Here is a 25,404-nt window from a genome sequence, read left to right on the forward strand (position 1 = left end):
CGTTTGTGAATGCTGTTTTTGGCCTCTTGCATTGCTTTATGGCAAACGTGCTAAATGCAATTAATGCATCATTCAGAAGTGGCAGCTATGAGTTATAGAAGGCACGTGGGTGTCTACAGCTGGAGATATGTTAGATATGCATACGCTTGTGCGTAAAGGGAAGATTGAATATTGGGATGCTGTTACCATCGTGACGCTGGGAATGCCATGCTTTGAGTGACGGGGTCCTTTCTTCTCATGCCTGTCAAAATTCTTGCAGCTGTCTTCTAGGATTGAAATCTATTAACTATGTGTTATGCCATGCCCCTAAATTGCTAGCTGCCATAGAGATGCATTCACTGCAAGGCAATGTATAAAGGCAAACAGTAAGGGTTGGAATATAAATAGAAACACAAAAACATCCTCATACTGGCCACCATATTAAGGATGTGCAGGTCGATGGACCATGCTTTAAAAGTTTGACCACCAGGAATGAAGCTCAGTTTTATCAAAATTTCACTTTAGAACTGCATTGAAAACTAAAATGCTTGGCTGTGTCCTAATCCCGTTTTTGGTGTTCAGAACTTTACTAATTGGGAAAATGAACTTTTGTTGATCTGGTTATTCCCATGGAAACACAGTAGCCAAGTCCTTATTATTGCAAAGAATTGATATGATCCAAATGACTTTTCATTAGATAATAGAGTGGGATAAATAAATGCTTGCCTTAAAAAAATGAGCTTTGTGACTACGCATCAATCAAGACTTCGTTTTAGCCTCAGGCATGGGTTTGAGTGTTGAAAGTGATGCAATTAGCATAGATATTCTCCTTGTGAAATACTACTAAGTTGCGCTTTAGAGTATATTTTGAGGTTATGAAATTGTTTGGCAAGCTTGTCAATAATCCAACACTATATTTTTCATTATCTGGAGACAGCAGCAATTTGGACTGTGTATGTCTGCATGGAAGATAGATCAGCTGCAGAATAAGTGCATTTCAATCTGATGTACTTGAGTCTGTTAGAAGATGTGGCAGCTCATACAGAGCTCTTCACTAACACTTCATAGTCCCATAAAGCTTAGACGGGAAAACAAAACTTTTATTTTGCAGTTTTATTTAGTGCAAACTCAACCTGAAGGTATTGGAGTGCTATACTTGAGCACCAGTTTAATTGTGTAAGGTCACATTCAAGTATTGGTAAAGTCCTAAACATAAGAAAACCTTTGCATTGTTGATATTCTTTAAGAGGTGATACTTATTTTCATTTCTAAATTGTGATAACATAGTAACTGTAAGACCTCTCATCCTAGTTGACTGTATCTTTAGGGTTTTCACTTTGTGTGACAAGCCACACTAACCACTCAAGCCTAAGTGCTTTCTACTCATACATCATTTAAAAAAAAACTTTCTCCACCAGTGTATGAAATCCCATCATACGCTGGTGTGCTAAAAAATGTCTGCTCTTTTAGCCCTTTCTTTTCTTTTGATTCTGTTTAAACCGGAGACCTCTGACTATAACCTAGACTCTGTATGATCAACCGTTCCAGCAGCCTTGAGCCATATACCATGCCTAATTAGGCACATGTTTACTGTCTGACACAAAATCAACGCTGGTTGAGCGGTTTTTGGAGGGAACACAGAAGCAATTCTACATTTCATGGAAGTAGTTCTAGCTGTGATGTTCATAAAACTGTTTAAAAGAAGACATTTTGTCTTCCAATATCTGGCTCAGACTTTACATCACGCAGGCCTCTTCAAACGTATTAGGTGATGATGCCGGCTTTAACTCTCAGTGATGAGAAGGAGAGGATTTGGGCTGGACTTGCCTCAAGATCTTCACACAACATAGTGTTCTGTCTCTATGCTTGAGCACTACAGAGTCCAATTTGAGCTTTCAGTGGTGTCATAAGTGATGTCCTAGAACATGCCATGAGTGATGTAATGTGCAAGGTCATAAGCAGTGCATGGTGGGGGGCACAAGAACTGGTGAATTTCTGTGGGTTTTTTTTAGTTCAAAACGTCAATGTTGTCACTGACAAATTCACCAAACTATAATGTCACTTTAACCTTTGTTTGTTTTTTTAGTAAATGTTCAGGTTTATATTTAATGTGAAGTATTATTTTATCAACATACATAAAACTCCCCAACGCACACAGCCTTTGGCTGTGCATGGCAGAGGCTTGTCTGCAGGGTCTGGCTTGCGGTCAGACCCTACGGTGAACCCCCCCTGGCAGCCAATCCCACATTGCGCCCGGCCGGGCACAGAGGGGGGGTGCAGCACGGCCAGGCGAGGCTCTGTGGCCAACCCGTCTAGAGGCAGCCAATCTTTTTTCCTGCACACTGTAAGGTTGGCCGCAGGTTCGGGCTTGCATCCATACCTTGCATCCTACTCCAGAGGCAGCCATCCCCACACCATGCACAGTCTTGAGTCATGCATTGGATAAGCTGCAGGGCCTGTGCTGCAGCCAGGCCCTACTTTCAACTCCCTGCAGATAGCGAACCACACGCTGCACACAGCCTTTTGCCGTGTGCAGTGGGGGTTTGGCCACAGGACTTGGCCTACCACCAGACTCTGTGGCCACACCCCTAGCAGATTCCCAACTCCACACAGTGCACAGATTTTGGTGTGTGCAGAGTAGGGTTGGCCTTCGGAACCCCATCCCCTGGGACCAAAACATATTTTAGGGGAGGGGCATGGAACCCCCTCCCTTAAACTTAATTGGTGTTGGGAACCCCATCACCAGTGCCAAATATAATCAAAAGGGGAGGGGGCCAGTGGACCCCCTCCCCAAGCCTTATTATGCCCAGGGATCCCATTCCCTGGGGCCAAATCAATAAAAAGGAATGTGGACCTGGGGGTGGGCTCCAAGGCTTGGGGAGGGAGGGTCGCATCCTCCTTACCTTAATTAAACAAAGCAGCCCAGGCCACCATTTTTTTTTTCTTATTTTCGCCGAAGTCCAGCGGGATTGCAGCAACATTTTTTTTTCTTTTTTCGAAGTCCTGGGGGGAGGTGTTTCTCTGGCCTCCCACGTGGGGGCTACGGTGACAGGGTATCCCTACCCTGAGCCCTTATGTTATTTTTGTTTTTTTAAGTTTTAGACATGGGGCTAAGCCCCCGACTCCTGCAATGGCTGTGCCAGCAACATTTTTATGATGTTGCTGGCAGCCAATCGGAACACTCGCTTCCGCAGGAGTGGAACTCCCATGGAACAAGATGTCCTATGGGCTAAAAAGCTCTCTGGGCCAATCAGAGCACTCTCATTTCAATCTGGCACTCCGGCAACCCTCTCGCAAGACTCTCAAGGATGCAACCATCCTGATATGCAATTATTTTTAAACATTAATGTTTCAAAAACTACTGAACATATTTACACTATATCACAAAAAAACACAATTTGCTGACCCAGGTATAGTTTCCTGCCAAATTTGGTGTAGTTCCATTCAGAAGTTTGTGAGGTACCACTTCTTAAAGAAGTCTATGAAAAAGGTATAGGGATTTTGCGTTTTGGGACCCCCCTTTTTCACGGCCCCTGCTTGATGGATCACCCCAAAGCTTTCAATGCACAAACTAGGCACGTTTTGGGAAAGTTTCGTGGAGATTTGTCAAACGGTGTCACAGTTATTAGCAACACAAAAAACGCATTTCCTATCGAAATGCTGACCTAACTCTAACTACCCAGTGGCGTCTGACCACTACTGGGTAATAAATATATATATATATTCACTGAAAAAACAATAGGTTTCAGGGACGTTATAGTTAGAAATTAGCATTAAAAAAAACCTTTGAAATTCACTGAAAAACCATAGGTTTCAGGGACGTTATAGTTGGAAATTAGCATTTAAAAAAACCTTAGAAATTCACTGAAAATAACACAGGTTTCAGGGACGTTATAGTTAGTTGGACATTTCACTCCTACAAACCAGAGAAATTTGGCTGTTATAGTTAGTTCAGGTAACTATAACTCGCGCCCCCACAATGCACTGCTGATGACATCACATATTACATCATTCATTTGCTGAGTGCTTCAGTTAGGGGGCGGGGCCTCCACAGCGATGCTGGATTTCTTTTTTTTATTTTACAAGGGGGGCTGTGAGGCCCCCCTTCTTTTATATTAATTGTGGCCCTGGGGACCCCATCCCCCAGGGTCTGCTCTTTTTTTTTATTTAAAAAAAAAAAAAAATGGTAAGGGGCCAATTTCGGCCCGGGGACCCCGTTCCCCGGGACATGGCCACATTAAAAAAAAATAATTTTTAAAGGAGGTGGGCTGCGTTGCCTCTAGTGACCCCGGGGACCCCATCCCCCAGGGATGTGCCTCATTTTTTAAAGATTTCTTGAGGGAGGGGGTCTGCATGCCCCCCCTCCTGGGCAACTTCTGGCCCCAGGGACCCCTTCTCCCAGGGCAGGCCCTTTCCATTGGGGACTGTGGGGGGAGCCCCAATGCCCTCATGGTTCCGCCGGCTCCCCGCCTTCTGTGGGAGCCGGCATTGCTTTTCCACATGGGGAGCTGCTAACATGCAGCTCCCCTTGTGGAAAAGCAATGTGGTTTGGATTTTGTAAGTGAGAGCAGGAAACCTGCTCTCGCTTATAAAATCCAAACCAGAGTTTGCTATGACAGGGCGGGAGCCGCACGGCCATAGCAAACAGCAGTGTCCCGGGGTGGGCACCCCGGGACACTGCAGGAGCCAGCCCTGGGGGGTGGCGGTCCCCAGGGCCATCAAGGGCTCCTAGAGGGTGGCTGCACGGCCCCCTCCCTTAATTTTCAAAGCCTCGAGGAGGTGGTGGTCCCTGGGGTGTGTGGGGGGGGGCTCATGCCCTCCCCACACATTTGTCTTTAAATAAAGAGCCCCGGGGAGGTGGTGCTTAAATACAACAAAGAGCGAGAGCCCACGCTTCATTTTTTTCTTTTTTCTGCCGGATTCGTGACCTCATTTTTTTTCAAATGCTTTTTTTGGCCCAGTGGGCCCTTGTTGGACCCCCTGAGCAGGCCTAGGTGGTCAGGGTGTTTCTACCCTGCCCCCTTTTCTTGTTTTTTAACCTTTGACTGTTTTCTTGTGACTCGGTTCTACCGAGTCACAAGATGGCTGCTAACACTTCCTGGTTTGGAGTGTTGGCAGCCAATTAGAATGTAGCTCGTGGTCGAGAAGGTTTGCGAACCCACCACTGCCATAGATATCGATATTTTTTCATTTTCTAATTTCTCAGGAACTTCTGAACGGATTTACACCATTTAACAAAAAGGGCTCTTTCTGAACCAAGGGCTACTTTTTTGCCAAATTTGGTGTAATTCCATTCAGCAGTTTGGGCTGTAGCTTTGTCTGAAGTTTCCCATGGAAAATTACATGGGGAAAATAAGTTTTGGGTTCCCCCTTTTTCTCAGCCCCCGCTTGATGAATCACACCGAAACTTGCAAGACAGGAGCTGACCGGAGCACCCCACTAGTTTTGAGCATTTCACAATGATTCGTCAACCGGCGCCAAAGTTATTGGGAAAACAAAAAACGCTTTTCCTATGGAAACTAGGTCCTAACTATAACCACCTACTGGCAACCGCCAGTAGGTAATATATATGTATGACAAGATCTGTCTGAACTAGGAATGCAATGTAACTACAGTGATTTAACCCCTTTTCGACCATCGTCAGTATTTATACCTATGATGCCAAAAGATGCCATCGACATCTTCAGTGACTGCGTTGCGGAAGATTTAAAAAAACTCTACAGAACTGTGTTACAAAGAGAAAAACAACGCAAATACAAAGAAAAACAATACTCTTCACTAATGCGCAAATTACAAAATAATGGCAACATCATTATTAATAAATCTGATAAAGGGGGCAACATAGTGCTCTGGCCTCGCAACTTGTACATGCAATAAGCAGAAAGACATCTAGGCGACTCAGAGTGCTATAGAAAGGCAGCATTCAGTGATCTCAAACATATCAAGGAATCCATTTTTAAAGAACTTTCCCAATGGAAAAGAATGGGAATCCTCAGCAAAAATGAATTTGGCTTTTTAAAGAATGACTACCCTACTACACCAGTACTATATTTTATCCCTAAGGTGCACAAAAATATAACTCCAGTACCGGGGAGGCCCATAATATCGGCACAAAGGGGACTATTGGAACCCATGTCTAAATACGTTGATTTCTTCCTCCATTAATATGTAGAGACGTTACCATCCTATATACGAGACACTGGACACTTTCTATCCAAAATACAGACAATAGAGTGGAAACAAGAATATGTCTTATTAGTTATGGACATAAGTTCACTCTATACAAGCATACAACATGTTGATGGAATAGCAGCAATCAGACACTTTTTGTCAAAGCGTAACTGTAAATATTATCAGCACAATAAAATGCTTTTGAGTATGATCAACTTTTGCCTAAATAACAATTATTTTATCTTCAAGAAAGAAGTGCATCAGCAGCTGCGTGGTGTGGTGATGGGGGCGTGCTTTTCTCCCAGCTATGCGTGTCTTCACGTTGGCTGGTGGGAGGAGCACGTTCTCAGAACCACCCACAAAGAACTGTTTAAAGCACATGTCAGGCAGTGGTGTCGTTTTTTCGATGATGTCTGTGTCATTTGGGAGGGATCTATTGAATCAGCTTATGAATTTGCCAAAGTAATCAATAATAATGATCTCAATTTAAGTTTCACAGCCGAAGCTAATACAGAAAGAGTACAATTTCTAGATGTTGAGATTTATATCCAACACAATGCTATTTACACTAAATTCCATAGAAAAAACACTGCAGACAATGCAGTGCTTCATGCCATCAGCTCCAAACCCCAAACACCTGATAAAAAGTATCCCCTACGGGGAATTCTTAAGGGTAAAATGCATTTGTAGCTCAGAGGATGGTCTTAAGAATTGTCAAAATGAGGCGTTCCAGAGATTTAAGATTCATGGATATAAGGAGAGTGATTTGGAGATGGCCATGACTAAAGCAAATAATCTGACTAATGAAACAAATATAGCTAGCCCTATAAGTTCAGACACCTCTAGCATTAACATCAGAGACCAATCAAAACAAGATGATACAGTGAGACTCATTACATCTTACAGTTAGCAAGAAAAACAACTTAGGAAGATCATATACAAAAACTGGCCCATTGTTAAAACAGACTTGACTATGTCACAATTGGTGCCAGAATTACCTATGATTACTTTCAGGCGTGCTCCCTCCATGAAGGATGCACTGGTAAAGACCAGTCCTGAGGATGCAAGTACATCTAACTGGCTTTCAAATAGAGCTTTTTTTAAATGTAGCTCATGCAGAGCGTTTAAGTTTGGGAAAAATACAAATAAAGTAACAGCATTTGACCATAACCCTATGAAAATTACTAAATTGTTTTCATGTCGTACTGAGTTTGTAGTCTATGTATTAGAGTGTTCATGCAAACTCAGATATGTGGGTAGTGCCAAACTTCAAGTATTTAATCGCATACTGCAACATTTGAGAGCGATAGTGAACTCTGATCCCAGTTACCCGGTGGCTAGGCACTTCAAACATGTACATAATAATGACCTGAAAGAACTTAGTTATTTTGTAATTGATTCAGTGCCTAGATCATTGAGGGGTAGGTAACATGGAGAAAAAGTTTAGACAGTTAGAGTCTCATTCTATATTGGTACTCAATACCAAAATGCCTAATGGTCTCAACATGGGAGAAGAGTTACATCATTATTTATAAACTGTGAATTTGCACTGACTCTTGAGCTATGTCTGTATTATATACATTTTATCGTCCCATATTTATTCCGTGGTTTTAGCCTAGTTTTAGACGTGGTTTTACTATGGGTTTTTAGCTGGACTTTCCAGGTTTTAACCTCCTGGTTTTACTAGTCTTTTACATGGCTGATGCCGGGGTTTTTATTATGGGCAATTTTATAGTGGTCTTTACAATAAGAATTTTTTAGATATTGGGTTTAATCATGTATCCCAATTTAAGTGATATCACCAATAGGGAGTGTTCTATGTGAATTGATTCATATTAAGTTTAGCACTGGCCAAATATGTCGGCTAATGTGATACTTCGACTAATGTGACGATTACCTATGGACTTGCTCGCATATTGCATTAATGTAGATAGATTATGACAGTAATTTTGCACTTGCACTTTATGACAGCTGGCAGAGTGAATATGGTTTTAAAGCATTTTACGGTCTTATCTTTGAGAATGTTTACAGTTATGTTTTTAAATAACTGGTGACCTATCAGGTCTAGACCATATTTTTATTTAGCACTAGCACTTTATAGTTCATTTGAAGTTTAATTTATTTATTCATATAACAGAGCCTGGTATAACACTTATTGTGATTTTCATAATGTATGAATTCATATTATGATAGTTTTTCTTCTAGCTTTAGGCTTGTAGAAGAGGCGGGCAAATCGCACCAGTTTTTTTCAATGTTTGAACCACTATTTATTGCTGATTGGCCCTTGGCACGTAATGTGATCAAGACAGCATTCCGCTGTCGAAACGCGTCATGCTGGGCACTTGCTGTCGATGATACTGCTGAAGTCTATGCAATAAACCGCACAAAATCAACCAAAAACCGCTGTGGTCCGTACCTGTTTGTTGGGGGATACAGGGCAGAACAGGACTGTGGAAATCTATATATATATCTATATATCTAGATCTATATCTATATATATATATAGTCGCTTTTGTTGATATATACACATATATATATCTCAAGGCACTAGGTCAAAAACAGCAGGCGCCAGTTGCTGGCATTACTAACTGGAACCCTAAACTAACTACAAAAATCTTGAACCAATGCTTATATCTAGTCTCTTACAAAAGGTAAATTTAGAAATTGAAAAAGAAAAAGAACATGCCTGAAATTCCTTGTAGACCGTGCTAACTGAAAGAAATTTGTTGTGCTTCTCCAAGGAAGTGTTCATTTAAAGAAACTTATGCTAATGTAAAATGGATACTATCTCAACCGGATTCAGTAGAAATGAATACATATGTATGTACACGACATTACAGGGAGAGAACAAAAGAGAGAGACTCCAAAATATTTGTTAAATGTGCTCATGGTATCATATATTTTGAAACATGATTTATACATGACAGTTATATCAGCACTGTTTAGCATAAATGCAGAGGCAACCCTAAAGAACTAGGTGCACGTTGTGCTTGTGACAGGAAGTCATGGCGCAAGTGACAAGTGAGGAGCACAGCGCAAGGTGCGGGGTGAAAAAGGTGATTATAAAATATATACAGAATAATTAGTTAAATACAATGATTTTCTTGGACGAATTAAACCTGATTCAGAGTGATTTCATGAACCAGAGAAGGATGTGCACCATGACTTGCACTGGTAAAAAATGGTCGACGGTGTTTCGATCCTATTGAGTCAGGATCATCATCAGGACCGGGTAGCCAAGGTAATGGGTGCTGTATGAACAAAGAAGGTAAGTATAAGAGCGGTTGGGGGTGGGGGGCACACTGGGATGGGATGAACAAGGGAAGGAGAGTGGGAGTAGGGGCTAAGCTGCCTACCTGTAGCACAAGACCCAGGGGTATATCAAGATAAGTCAGGTCCTTAGGAGTGGTGGAAGCGTCGAGAGACGTCTGCGGTTGATCTCGGGACACAAGATTGTGATCTGGGGAGAGAAGAGGGGAAACCGGGGTGTGACAGTTACCAGGGGCATGTGCAAGCGCAGGCGGGGGTTAATCAGCGACGATGGAGGAGACTCACCCCCTGGTAATTTGAAGGAGTAGTTGATGCAGGGTCGGAGCCCCGATCCACTGCAGGGAAGACCGGTGTTGATTCCTGGGGAAGGGGGGTAAAAGGGGTTAGGTGTATAAATGCGGGCGGTGGGCACTGAAAATCAAATGTCAGGGCTCGTATGTAGCCTCGGCTTACCTAGTTATTCCGAGCGGTCTAGATGAGTAAATCCTAAGGGCAAATTGCAAGCGTGTATCCCCGGGAGCCACAGACATGTGCGGAGTCCACCGGTGTCTGGTGGGTCTGTGGTGGCCTGCTTTGTTAAAAACAACAATCATTTCCGGGGAGCGCGTCACTGAATTGCTTAACCGTCTCCGGATAGGTTGTGAGGGTGGTGGGACGGGCATCGTTAAGGATGCTGGGCGGCCGTCAGAGCGGCAAGTAGAGGAAAGTGAAAAGCTACTCTAGGTAGAGGGAAGGTGTAGGGCTGTTCCAGGCTGGGCTCTCAGTGAAATACTTGGTGCTCTAACGGAATTGGGGGCAAGTTCGGCAGAAATGGCAAAACAAATTATGATGAAATGACATGAGTGTTATATAATAGCAAGGTAATGAAAGCGTAGTCAAGATGGCTGTGACAACAGACAGGTGCCAGGAGACAATTGATGTGAACTGTTCGATTAGCATATGAAGGCATCTTACACATACTTGGATTTAAAAACAAACAATCTAGAATTACAATTGGCAATAAAATGACAGAAAAATTGGTTTAATGTCTTGTACATACATATGTATTAATTTCTACTGAATCCGGTTGAGATATTGTTGTTTATTTTTCTTGTACTCACCCAGATCTCAACTTGGTCTATGGGTTATACTCCTGTGGCGTTTTACTACTCCAATGTAAAAAGGATAGCTCAGTGGTTTAAGCGCCCGCTGTTGGACCTTCTGGTGATGAGAAGCAATAAATTGGTTACTCCTGTTACTGTCTTAATATGGTTTTAGGAAAAACGCTTCCTTACAGGTTTTTAGAAGGGGATAATTTGCATAATTTATTGAGACCCTTATGAAACAATCTGCAGGGAAAGAAAAAGACTGCTTCCTTTTTTTGAAAAAATGTTGAAAATTGAATTGAAAGACAAATGGCCTTTGCAGTGATATGTTTCCTACAGCAATTCCCTTTTCTGTTCTTTGTGCTAGTGATGCATAGCAATGGCAGTAATGGAGATCAGTGCAGTAGACTTTTCCATAGATAGTCTTTTCCAGGTCATTTAATTCCTTCAAGTGTCTTCAGAGCCTTCCCGCAGAGCTAATGATAACAGATTGCCACATTATGCTGCTCGTGGTGACCTGCTTTGCTAGGTGAGAGAATTTCTGCCTACTCAACAATCTGTGTAAAACATAGCCCCAAATAACTGCCATGATCATTCACTAAGTATATTAATGTCAGCGTGAACACGCTCCCATTGCTGTTAAAGAACTGCCTTTCAGGAACAAATGTGGGAATTGTTAAAGGCAGCCGGGACGTCTTTATTTTCTGGCACACAATTACAGTGGTGTGGGGCTAAGGTTTCAACAGCTAAGGTGACCTTTCTGGCCCAAAAATAGATGGATGAATAGGTCTCGAAAACATCAGAGCCTAATATTGTTTTCCCTATACCCAGATGTGCTGAGCTTTACACCTTAAGTGTACAATTTAAAGTATACGGGAACCAGGCTATCCCCGGCTGATGAGCCTATAACCAGGGCGAAACCGGTCCTGGGTTGCTTGCGTTCCGGTTCAGGAAGGACCAGGCTTGGCAGTTCGGCTGGCTGTTCTCATTTGAGAAGGATCAAAACTGATTTGTAAATGGCTGGGTCCAAACTGAGGTTGTATAGTGTGCAAAATAATGATGGACTGGGATGCAGCGCGAGTAATTACCAGTTGCTAAGTATAATTCAAACATTCCATCCATCACTTTTTGAATACTTGAGCTTTACAACTAGAGCACAAGCGGTTGTATCAAAAGATATACTACTGCATTTCTCAAATTTAAAGTCTACTATTAAATGAGACATCCAGTTAATGATATCTTCGTATATATCAAGACCCAAGCCACCATAGCAGCTCCTTTCACAGCAGTGAAGTTTGCAGACTGACTGAACACCACCTTGAAAGTTCACACTCAGTTTGGTTGAGAAAAAACAAAGCGGAAATATGTTTACTTTGAAAAGAGAGAAATTTGAAGTGACGCACTAGGATTGTTTTTTTAAAGGGGCAATTTAACATTTTCCCTCCCTGTTTTCACCATGCATAGCAGAGGGACTTGGGCTGGGAAGACAGGGTAGGAATATCAGCGCTATGACTGAGCCATCTTGTGGCAAATGGTCTCACTGTGTGTGGTGTTGTGGCGGTTGAACTGACAAAATCCAGCAGTTTTTAGATGTTGGAAACTGTTTGTTTGGTGGGGTTGGAGGACCAGCAGTTTATGACACGTCTCCCCTTCCTCCAAACAGAAATATTGTCCAAAATCGGGACTTTGCAAAAACAGATAAAAAGTAACTACTGCGTTCCCCCATTCTAGTCATTCTATTCAAAAACGTTCTCTGCATCTTCAGTTTGGTAAATCCTCTGAAGAGGACATTGACAGTCCATCCAGCTGTGTAAGCTGTGATGCGTCATGATCACCATACCTGTTCTGTTACATTTTTGAGGTTCTGATATCAGACGGTTCATTCTTAAGCAAAGCATATTGCAAGAGGATCTCAGAATGAGCACACAGAAGTCTAGGTTATTGCAGACACTTATAAAATGTCTGTTTAATAGAGCCTCTTGCATATTGAAGCAGTGGTAGAATTAACCTTGAAGTGATTTTGGGCGAAAAATGTCTGAGCTGGTCTTATTTTGAGGAACAAGATCAATCAAATAAATTAGCTGTGAAGTTTTAAACACTTTTTTGTGTGTTTTTTTTTTTTTACTTAAATCCTGCGATGGTTTACTGCACAATGCAGGTCTGAAGTCCTCCTTGCAGGAAGCCATGCTAGGTGTGCTATCATTTGTGGCTCTGACCAATTAAACATTATATTCCCTTTTAATGGACAAGAGATTTTAGCAGTGCAACGCTGTGTTCCAAAGCTTATAATAATACCAATGTAATGAAATAGCTTTGTATATTTAAGTGTCTGCATAATAATGTATAAAATCATTGAATATAATAGAAGACTGTTCTTTTCTAATCTTATAGTGATCTAGGGTTTAAAGCTTTCCATGGTTAATCATGCTTCTTACATGAAACATTCCGATGTACAAGACCCATGGTGGTGTTGGTGGCAACTGAGGAGGGAGAGGAGAAGTTGCAGGGATTTGTCTCCAAGAAATGAGATCACTCCATCTAATAAACTCTGTTAACCTCAATATTAGGATGCACTTAAGTAATGTCTCAGAGTGGTGCTCAATTTATCAACCAGTTAAGAATACAAGTATGAGCTACCAAAGACAAGTTTTAAATCTTAACTTTGAATTCAAAACTTTTTATTGGGTTTACGATTGAGATACAAGAAGTATGAAATAATAAAACAATGATACAGTACAAAGCATACTTAATGGAGAACATAAGATATGTTTCAAATTATGTAAACAGAGAACAGAGGCCCCTAAAAAAAATAAAACAAAAAGGGGAAGGAAAAGCCAGTTAGAAGGAAAGGGGATGCAGGAACTTGTCTATGCATGCTCATTAAACAGGGGCCGGTCCAATCTTAACTTTGGATGTATTGCTCGGCCCTGCTTGAACACACTCTCAAACCCACTCTTTTTTCTTCATCAGCTGATCTATCCTTCATTTTCTTCCTTGGCTCTGTGACCGAATATTTTGGATGGAAACTAGAGTTTTGCTGACAGGCTGGACCACTTGCCTCACCAACCCAGGAACAACTTCATACACTTCCTAGTTCTGTACAAGGTAAGGACATACTCCTCTGTACGGTTTTGATGCTTCCAGGCAGCTTCCTGTTTGTGTGCCTTTGAGGATCATCATTATGTAAATCCCATGGGGCATCTTTGTTGCAGACAGTGATGGGCATGAGCATTGCTTACCTCGGTGAAAGTCTCAATTGTTATATTTTTAGGTATAGAATGTACCATAGAGAGGCCTGGGAAGGCAGACAGTTGCATATAACTTCAGCATGTCTTGGAAATGTGTCAACAGCACTGGCAGTGAACGTTGCAAGAGAGGCAGATCATTATAGAATTCCCTTGATGGATGGCTGGTTCCTATATCTGGAAAGTAATTGAAACTTGAGGGGTACTACACGGAAGTTAGGCTTAACATTAAGTTTAGGACTTCCAGTTCTGTTTTCCTGCCTTAAAAATGTTTGACAATTCCATTCTGCTCTTACCGAATGTGGAATTGCAGCCCTTTTTAAATAAGGTGTTTGAAATTGTTAGCAAACCTTTGTTTATTTGCCAACATTCATTCCACTATGTACATCCATGAATTCATTTCTCCCAGAGAAAGACAGTGGTATGTACGGCTCTGATGCAGAATCATTACTGTAAACACAGACTTCAAAACAGGGTGATTCACTGCTTTCACATCAGATCAGAGAAACAGCATCTTCCACAAACATTGCTCTGACAGATAGTGCGATCTGCTATAGTTTGTGAATCTTTGCGGACCTTTGTGAGGTGAAGGAATGTGGGTATTTCTGTCTCCTGTCAATCACAAATCCATGATTCTCAGGGTCATGCAAAGCAGCTATCCGTTTCATGCTGGCTCTCCCTCTCACAATGAGAGTGGAGATTGTGGATTTGAACACGGAAGGATGTAAAGGGCACAGAGGGTGGTAGGGGAGAGTGTCATGGTGCACAATATTTATTTTGTGTTGGTGAAGGGCAGTGCTTAATATGAGCCAGAACTTTGTGGTGCTTGGCACCAGCACTTAATTGTCAACACTGTTGCTTGTGACAGTCTGCCACAAGGTGGCGTGATCCGGCTAATTTAGAGATGAGCACAAAAACATTAATTCAATATATATTAAAAATTACTGTGACCTGCCACCCACGCCATTGTTATAGTTTTGGAGGCCTGAAATAGTCCAAATTGTGTGGTTACTGTCATTGGCAGCTCATATCTTGAGGAAACTCAACTACCCAGGAATCCTTTTCAGTGTTCCTTAATGGTAGTCCCTTTACCCACCTTTGACAGATAATTAAAAGACACCACTGGGCCCTGGGCCCTGAAGAAGGTTTTGGCCCGTCCATCGGCCCTTACCGAAACACGCGTCGCAACTAGGTCTTGGTGCAACAGGAATATTTGTAACTTTCTTAAGGAATTAAGCATGAAGAAGGCACCTCACTAACACACTAATGAATATAAAAACCAGTGTATTTCTTACTGCAGTTTATTGCCTCCAGACTAAGTATATATGAGGCTTCTGGTTAAACTTTATGGACTGATGGAAATACTGTCCTATGTGAATTTGTTACAGCCATATGTGCCATTTCTGTCTCTATTCCTGTTGTCCATATTAATGCACTTATGAATTTTCACCCTAAGTGGTTTGAACATAGATGTGGGATGAGTGAGTTTGTTGATTGAGCTATGAGTGATTGAGTATGTTGGTTGTGGGACAAAAAGAATATAAAAGAAAAAGAAATTTAAAAAAAGGAGAATTTTGATATGTATATACAAATTATTTTGTCACACTTACCATTATATTAACTATTTACTATATATGATATTTTTGATATGACATTTCAATGATCCAATAAACTATACAAGGACTATTAATATGATCAAATGTATGTTTCATTGAAATCTCGATCCATGTCAGTTTTGGTTGAATCCATTCAAAGATAGCAATATATTTTCCATTCTCTTTTCAGTAATAGGCAGGGGGCAATTCGTTCCCCCCTCCGGGTATGCCCTTCCTTTCTTTATCATTGGCAGCATGACAGGAGTAACATGTGGTGCAAGCCGCAGTGCCTTTCTGACAAGAGCCCTGGCTCTTTTTTTTTTTTAATTACAAATTAGGCACTGGTGAAGGGTGAGGGGGAGTATTGCTAAAGTTGGATGGGGAAGGTGGAAGGACACTTGAATTTGGTTAGCGGGTTAGGGGTTCTCCTAAGGGTGAAGGGCATCAGCATGCCAGATATGTTTTCAACGTTCAGTAGGGTAAATATAGCCACAAGATAGTAGGGTGGGTGGCTTGACATAAGGCACTTTTAAGGCGTGCAAAGGGATGTGAGGCTATATTGTGCATGGTATTCCTATGATTCTTCAGTCCCGTTGCTGCTGATTTAACAATGGGAAGAGAATTTGGTGATGTTAGACTTTATCAGAATCAGAATAAGCTTTATTCGATTTCAGAAATATAAAATCACAAAAGCAAACCTAACAGATAAAAATAATTTAAATATTCTTTGCTTTAAAATACAAGTATACTATGCTTCTAAATCTTGTCCATTTTTCAAGTGCACTTAATCCAAACGAATAAACAAATCATATTAAGAGATATACAATACATACAGAGCGATCCTATATATTAAATTCTGGCCTACTTTCTAAGAGGGCTAAACATTAATTCTATTCCTTGCTCTCAGTATGCTTTTTGGAAAACCGACCATAACTCCAATGCAATAATCACTTTCCAATAATTGCAAATATAGCAAAGCAGGTCGACATTGCCTCCATCCCCCCATCCTTAGCAAAGGCAGGATCCATCTTGATCTTTCCTTAGCATAAAATTTACAAAATAAAATCACATGGATATTGTTTGTGGAGATAAATCGTCACAGGGACAATGACGTAATTCTCTGCACCAATTATTCATCTCTGGGTAGCTAATTAATTGATGGAAAGTCCCAAATCTAAAACGAGTTAAAACAAACCTATCGTACACCCTAGACAGCTTAAAAGATATGGTTGGATGTCATATGTTGTTAAAATCAGTTAATGCTGAACTACTGTGGGTTTATTCATCTCAAGTGCAAGTCTGTTTGTCTCTAGGTGGGTCATGCGTATAGCTTTAAATTATTTCTGGGAAATATAGTTAATTGTCTCTGGGCAAGTATAATAATCTAAGTGCCCCAGATCATTCATAAAATTCTTTACATATTTCAACCAAGCAATCTTGGTAGCATGATCCAACTTCATTGAGTCCTTAATTATTTCTTGATTCAGACCTATGCTACTGCCAAAATAGCACTGGTTGTGCTTTGATAACATCTGTAATATATGGAATGCCCAACTCACTATGACAATTAAAAACAGGGGACCTGGCCGGTACTTCTAAATTAAACCTTAAAAAGGCATTTTCGACATATTGAATAAGGGACAAATCATAAAAAAAAAAAACTCCCGCCCCATAAATGGCAATACTCACACATTTTGCCTGATAAATCTTAAGGAGAATCCCCGGAGGCCTTTTACCCATTTTTGTTGAGAAATTGACCACAGCCGCGGTCTACTTCATAAACAGAAGGCTACGACGCTTGACCGCCTGACTCCAAGAACCAGTGCGATCAAATAAAACACCCAGATACATACACGTATTTGTGGCTTCTACCCTACTTCCTCCAAGTGGCAGGGTCCTACATTTCTGTTTCCCCCTCACACAGGTCATGACAAACGCTTTTTTGGGATTCAGTTTTAAACCCAATTTATCCATAAAGCTAGTATTTGAGGCAAGGGCTTTTTGTAGGCCTAGCTGGGTACAGGCCATAAGTACTGCGTCATCTGCGTAGAGAAGGGAGATTATCAGGCAATTGTTAACATACGGTGGGTCCCTCGACTTTCCCACCAGTTCCTGTTCCACAGTATTAGTATAAAGAGTGAACAGTAATGGTGCCAAGACGCATCTCTGTCTAACCCTCCTTTCTACTTTAAACGACGCAGTACATTCCCCTTTCGTTCCATATCGCACCTTGGAGGTTGCCCCAGTATAGAGTTGTTGCAAAAACTTAACCAAAACTGGATCGGCCTTTAAATACATCAGAATATTCCACAATTTACTGTGTATAACACAGTCAAAAGCAGCTATAAGGTCTACAAAGGCCAAATAGAATTTCACTGCTTTTGCCTGAGTATATTTCCCAATTGAAACACTAAGATTGAGAACCTGTTTGTTAGTTCCCAGCCCCTGCCTAAAACCATATTGAACATCACTTAAAATTTATTTTCTTCTGCGCATAATTGTAACCGTTCCAAAACAATCCTTTCTGCTACTTTCATCAGGGAATCTAATACAAATATCGGACGGTAGCACTATATAACATTTTAGATGGATATTTTTCAATAAGATTGAATTTTAAACTTACAAGTGACATCATAGAAAACTGGAGCTTCGAACTTGTCTACTTGATATAAAATGGTACTCCACATTGGAAAACAACCCTGTCATTACCAGAAACCTGCCAATAATTCTATACATGTTGTGTGTTTTTTTATGGGACAACCAAAGATTTTCAACAAAGAAAAACAAATTGACTTTTCATGTGTGTATTTTTTTGGCGGAGGATTGGTATGAAGGGAAAAGGAAAGTCAGCCAGTTGGAATATACTGCCAGATAGACTGTCATGGAAATGCGTGGGAAGCATCACAAGCCAGTGGCTGCCGCAATAAAAAAAGGGTGAGGTCACGCGCGAGGCTTAGCGCGGGGGTGGGGGAATTCAACATCAAAAAATAAATGAAACCTACCTTTTGCCGCTGGCCGCCCCCAGCATCGCATCTTGTCGCACCGCTTATCCTTTCTCGCCTTCTGGTCCCAGCAGCCCCTGGGACAGACTCCCTGTCCAATTGTGTAGGGATTGGTCTAAGCAGGCAGGAAAGATGCCGTGCTTAGACCAGGGAGTCTGTGGGGTTTGGAGAAAACCGAAGTGTGCATGTGTATTTTGGTCGACCTGAGACGGCCAGCCCAAACACTTGTGTGCACTTAGGGATTGGAGTGCACATAGCACTCCTTCTCCCCCCTCCCATGCCTAAGCCCCACCCCTCCCGGTACCGCTGGCTCAGAGCCAGTAAATGTAAAATAAAACGATGCAAGAGCATTGTTTTATTTTACATTTGCTGGCTGTGAGCCAGCCAGTGGGGCGACGCTCCTCCGCCATTTTGGAGGAGCCGCCACTGCCACCAGCAATAGGCATATTAGAAGTAGATCTTTTGGCAGTGCCCAGGATGGCAGTACCAAGAACTGGCAAATATTTCACAGATTCTGTGGCTTTTAAAAGAATTTGTTTTAACAAGGTGAGGATGCCTGTGCTATAAGTCACAAAGCTCCAGACAAAGTAGAAGAAGCATGTGTACATTTTGATTGCAAGGCAGGTTGCTTCGATGATACCCAGCTAAACATTGAAGAAACAATGGTGTCTGATAATTTTCATTAGTGCAGCCGTGTGTACTGTTAATAAAAGAGGCACTTGCGCTATTAAATGAGGAGAAGCAGACGGTCAAACAGATGAACACTTCCTTACCTCAGTACCCTTCCTGTCCAAGTCCTATTCCTAGTTGTTACACAACCTTAAGTGGAAGAGGAGCTAAGCGAAGACTATATTCCTATACTGATTAATCAGATTAGGAAGGTACATTTTAAGAAAGACAACTATTAGTCATTTATTGGTGTGTCAATGATGGTTTTTAGGTGGACTCAGATGTGCCATTGTGGTTGCTGACAACTTCTGGTTCTTTACTGTGGTGGGGCGGTGGAAATCTCAAAGTGGAACAGTTAAAAGTATACTACTACGTCATGTTCTCTCATGTCAAGGGCATTTGTTTATGGGCAGAGTAAAACCTATCAACTGATTTTGAGTTTGAGGTTAGTGTGGGGCATAAAAAAAGTTTGCTTATGACATTGGAGGTTGGTGACACTTCCTTATTTTTGGCATGTAGTCTTCCCATTTTTAGCATTAAGACTCACATTATTGTAATTGGGAGTATTTTTTTGGATTTCTCTGCACTTAAAAAAAAAAGGAAACTGCGATTACTGCTTGTGAGATTTTGGATTGTTGGTTGACTGGGGTGTCTGAGTCAGGGTGAACAACAAAAGTCACTAAATAAACCTGTGCTTATCCCTTTGGTAGCTTGGTACAAAAGCAGTCATTGTTAACCTAAAGCAATGTGTAGAGTACTTATGCATCACACAAAAAGTAATAAAGTTAAAGCACAACATAAGAAAAATCCCACATCAATTTAGAAAAATCAAGTAAATATGAATACATTTGACACTAAAAGAACAAGAATTCAGTCAGTAGAACGCGAGTTGTGAATTTTTTAAAGTTTTTAGTAAAACACTAGCACCTAAAAGATAAAAGCACCAACCACAGACATCTATTCGTACAAGACCAGGTCAAGGTAGAAAAATATGGAATACCACGATTGAGCATGGTACAGATACAAGAAGTTATTTGGGCCCGGTAGGTGTTTACCTTTGGAAATTTTGAAGAAAAAGTTCTGAGTAGCTAAAGTTCAGCAGGGCAAGGATACAGGCGGTGGCCGAGGGCAAAGGGCTGCTGAACAGGATTTGCTGCTGTGGAGAAGAACGTAGCGGGAGCAGCCCAAAGTCAGGCCAACTAGCAAAGTACCTTGAGCGGATAGACAAGCAGGTTGGTCCCTGTCTTCCCTCGATTCTCACAGTGGTTTTAACCAAAAATAATTTAAGTCCCAAGTTTTAGATTTTGGCTTTCTGGCCATCCTTAGCACCACTATCAAGTGTCCCGGACTATTACTGAGATATCTTCGACACAAGCCCAGCGATGAATTATACTTACAACAATTACGGAAACAAAGGGCAGCCCTCAAAAAGTTAAAAAGGGATGTGAATAGAGCCATGGAGGAGGATCTATGGGTTAAACTACATGCCGATGTCAAACATAATAATAGCAGCAGATTCTGGGGTACCATAAACCAGTTCATCTACCACAATCACGACGCCGTTTCCACAAACATCATAGAAGAACCCTGGGTAAAACACCTCAGGTCTCACTTTCAACAAGGCACTGAATACAGCGAGAAGCACCAAGCCTGCCAAAATGAACTTGACTTCCAAACGATACTCAAGGCTTGGGTCGAAATCAATCCCGCTGACACTGGGAAATCAGGGCCAGATCCTCCAACTGTTGGCCATCAAACGAACCAAATTTACACCATCAAAAGGCAGATAGGAAAGGGGAGAAGAGAAGGTGCTTCTGGCCCAAACGGATTTCCACCAGTACTTTACAAACAGGAGGCAACTTTCTGGGCAGAAGCACTGGACCCTCTCTTCAGAGAAATCAGAACATTAAACATCTTGCCCAGCTCATGGAGAGGCTCAATTATTTCCCCAATCCATAAATCTGGTGACAAGCTAGAACCACAAAACTATCGCTTAGTTGCTCTACTAGACAACGAGGCAAAATTCTTTACAGGCTTGTTATTGAAGGACCTTCAGGCTTAGGTGAAAGAAAAATCCGCAATTCCTCTACAACAGACCGGCTTCACAAAATCAGTTGGGACAACAACTAACATACTAAGCATGGCTATGCTTATGGACAAGGCTGTAGCCACACGATCGTCTCTATACCTCTGCTTTATCGACTACAGAGCCGCTTTTGATCATGTCAATCGCATTAGACTTTGGTACAAATTACACCACTGGGGGCTTCCTCAGCCCCTACTCAACTTGATTATAAACTTGCACATGGACACATGGCTACAGGTGAAGCTGGGAAATGGAACCTTCCTGTCAAGACACATTCCCACGGAAAAAGGCCTGAAACAGGGTTGTGTTTTAGCACCCACTCTCTTTAATCGGTATATAGCCGATTTAGTCCCGCTGCTAATCGGCTGTAATTCACACGCCCCCAAATTAGGAGACACAGCACTTCCCTGTCTCCTTTATGCAGATGACATAGTCCTGATCAGTAAAACAAAAGTAGGGCTTCAACATCGCCTAAATACAACGCGGGACTTCTCCCAAGCAAATGACCTAACGATCAACCTGGAGAAAACAAGAACAATGATAATTGGGAACAAAAGGCGACAAACTGCAGCCTGGTTTAGGGGAGAGACCAGAATAGAAGACACAACGGAATATAAATACCTCGGCGTGAAGCTGGACTCTGGCGGTCACTTCCTGGCACAGAAGAACAGCTTAAGCCAAAAAGGTTTAATAATAGCTACTTCCTTAAAAACCTTAAACTCCAAATCAACAGGCCCATCGATCCTGCCACTGGCAGAGGTGGTGCGTGCAAAACTCTTACCAACAATCACCTACGGCAGCGAAGCACAGAAAGGCAGGGACGTGGAAATACTTGATGCCACAGTAACAACCGCATACAGGGTCATTTTTGGGCTGCCGAAATATACCTCAACCGCTCAAATCAGACTTGAGTTTGGCATCCTAAAACAAACAATTGCAAGACAAGGGGCCTTCGTCGCTGCATGGGACAAAGTGCGAAAAACTCCTCGAGGAACGCTAAACGAACAGCTGTGGAGAGAGCTACAAACGCACACTACATCGCCAGCTGCGAAATATCTTCACATCAGCTTACATAAATTAGGGCTAAATCAACTTTGGGAAACATCGACAACCACCCTAACCTTTAATAAATTAGTGTGGAAGACAGTGAAACTACTGTCATGGCTGGAGGACAAGGCCGCACTTTCAAGGAGAGCCCATGGATGGATGACTTTGAACACATACACGAAGCCGGGTGCCCAAGCTTATTTCAACCTGGGATATGACAAAAATATAAAAATTGCATTTATGAAATATAGATTTGGCCTGCTCCCCTGCACCCAGCATCTTCCACCTTGGCTACGTAATAAAGCAGGCTCTGTGTGCCGACTATGTGGAACAGCACAGGAAGACCTGCTGCACTTACTATGCTCCTGTAAAGAACTCCTCAAAGAACGAAAGAAATTATTGAAACAATTGTTCAATCTACGAGGGATTCGAACAAGGAGGCAAGCCCTGTTGGCATGCTTTGCACCTAGTGATCCACAATTGAACTGCAGAGCAGTAAAGTTTCTGAGACTGTGCGGAAGCAAAATGACAGAAATGGAACTATTAAGAACTTAGCCAGAAAAAGTATAAGTTAATGTGCAAGGCAGCTCTGAAGACATTTTTTAACCTTTAAATTAAGGAGGAAAATTTGATAAGTTATTATGCTGCTATAGTTGTTCAAAACTAGCAAGCCTTATCAGCATGGTTTTAAGACATAAGCATTATGAAGGAACAAGTTTTATGCATGTACATGACAGATTTTGTACTGAATATATATATATTTTTCTGCAATGTAGCTGTTTTAATTAACTATGCAAATAAAAATGTACTTACTTACTTAAGTGTCCCGGACTAGAGGGGTAACTCGTTGGGGAGGGTTAGGATTCACTCAGTCTAGGTTCTGGTGCACGTTCAAGTCCCAAGTTTTCGATTTTGGCTTTCTGGCCATCTTTAGCACCACCATCAAGTGTCCTGGACTAGAGGGGCAACTCGTGGGGGAGGGTTAGGAATCACTCAGTCTAGATTCTGGTGCACGTTCAAGATGGTGGGAGCCTGTTATGTCCCTGTGGCTCTGAACAGGAGGCCAGCAAACCTTCCCTTGGAGTCACTGTGATAAACAGGCCCCAGCAGCAGGCAGTCCTCTGAGAGTCCTTCTACAGGTCCTGAAAGTGAACTGAAGAGTGCGTCTGAGGGTTCCCTTTTTACACATTGTGCGTCCTTTGAATTCGGAGACGTTTCTACAGGTTTCTCTTTTGAAGTGCTTCGAATTTCGTGACTCCCATGTCATGGCTCAAGGCTGGCTGCAAGGACAAAGCAGTGGTGACAAGCCCTTTGTGTAAAGGCAGAACACAGCCTATTCAGTTGCAAGTGGGGCTCCACCACCCCATCCTGCCAGCAGATAGCCCATTCAGGTACACCTAATTCCTCTATTGTGTGCCTATCTGAGAGAAATTCACAAAGTTCAACTGCCAACTACACCCAGTCATGTGACCCAGGGCAGGCTGCAGCCACCAAATGGTGAAGAGAACAGGAAAATGCTAATGTTCTAAAAGTGTAATTTTCAAAATTGTAATTTAAAATCCCACTTTATCATTAAAGAGGATTTTAATTACAATTTCATAAATACCAAACAGAAAATGGTCATCTGTTCCCCATCAAAAGTTAGCACTTATTAAATGTAATAAGGCAACCCATTGGTATCCTATGGCACAGGCTGGCCTGCTAGAGGTGAAAAATGTAATTAGGAGTTTTTTCTGTACCAGAACATGTAAAACGTAAAAGTAGATGTGAAACCTTGTAATTACAATGCAGCCTAACTGATGGGCTACTTGGGGCCTACTCTAGGAGTGACCTATAAGTAATAAAAGAGGACATTAAGTTAAGGCTTGCAGAGGGGGTTATATTGCCAAGTGGAATTAGTAGTTTAAAACTGCATTCAGGCTGCAATAACAGGCCTGGGACATGTTTTAAGGGGCTACTTATGTGTGTGGCACAATAGGTGCTGCAGGCCCACTAGTAGCACTTAATTTACAGGCCCTAGGTATTTGGTATACCAATCTAAAAGGGACTTCTAAGTAAATTAAATATGACAGTTAGGTGTAAGCCAATCTTACCTTGTTTATGGTTGTGAGCACCAGCACTCTAGCAATGGTTAACCATTGTAAAAGAAAAAGGGCACCCAGTTCTATGGCCAACAAAAACGACTTCCAGCAAAAGTGGAGGAAAAAAGGCAAAAGGTTGGGGGAAAGACCACACTAAGGCTCACAGGTCAAACACGACTGCTATGTAGACAGTTAAGCTGTTCAGGTTCTTTGTGAAAAAGGAAACTGAAATCTCTGTGATCCCTCTTTTGTTATTTTTGTGTTGGCATAGTGCTGTTGTCTGTTGAATTCTTATGTGCAGATGTCCTGGTCGTTTTATTAATGTTTTTATTTGCAACGAGTAAATGGGTTCATTATATTCTTTAATGTGCATTTCCTTCCTTGAAATTATTTGGAAATTGCATTATGTGCTCTAATGCTTGAAATGTTATCACAGGTATGTTGCAAATTGCAGACGTACTGAGACAAAAGGACGTTGTGCCTTTTTGGGTTGTATCGACTCAACAAGTGCTTCAAGAGACAAATCCCAAGCAATTGGTCTGTGTGCTTGTCATCAGATATAGCCAGCCCATCATAGCACTGTTGCAGGCTGCAGTGTAAAGCTGCTTTGAGATTGTGACAGTGGCTCGCAGCTCCTAGGCCTAACTGTTGTGTGTGATGTAGTAGCAATCTACGGCACAATGATTGTGCCCAAACAAATTAAAGTACGGGCTAAAAGTTGTCAATGTGGCCTGTGGTTGGTACTGGCTATGGTGCACTAGTGATTAGAGTTCCTGCAAAGCCTTTACGTAGTTTTCACCTATGGGCCTGGTGATAGATCTTGGTGTCCTTCTTTCCAGTCCATGCACCTCTCACTCGTCCACGAATGAGTGCCTTCTGGCTTCACTTACATAACCAGTGGGAATGTTGTGCTACAGAGATGGCCTTTATCTGTTTTCACAATAAAGGAAGAAGGCAAAAATGTCAGTTATGTGAACACTTGTATTGCCCCAATTTATGTGTGATGGACAGTTTTTACTTTGCACTACCTGGGTTCTTGACAATGCCACTCTCGTGGGCCAGCTTTGTTGCGTCCAGACTCCTCTGCCACCAGTCTCTCCCTCTCTACCATAGCTGGCTTGCATCCAGATTTGCTGTTGTATTACTGCTTTCTTCCTCCACTGCAGGATTCCTC

At 41.9% G+C, this 25,404-nt stretch overlaps 1 protein-coding gene across 4 annotated transcripts in view; it reads left to right on the forward strand.

Annotated features, from left to right (window-relative positions):
- The window catches only part of CNTN5 (contactin 5), a 3,369,946-nt gene that overhangs the window by 1,259,514 nt on the left and 2,085,028 nt on the right, over nucleotides 1-25,404 (forward strand). For all 4 annotated transcript variants that reach the window (XM_085621430.1, XM_085621433.1, XM_085621431.1 and 1 more), the window contains one exon: nucleotides 13,476-13,610. The gene's annotated coding sequence lies outside the window, so the exon portion shown is untranslated. The remainder of the gene's footprint in view (nucleotides 1-13,475; nucleotides 13,611-25,404) is intronic.

This window comes from Triturus cristatus, chromosome 8 (genome assembly GCF_964204655.1).
Source record: "Triturus cristatus chromosome 8, aTriCri1.1, whole genome shotgun sequence".
NCBI lineage: Eukaryota > Metazoa > Chordata > Amphibia > Caudata > Salamandridae > Triturus > Triturus cristatus.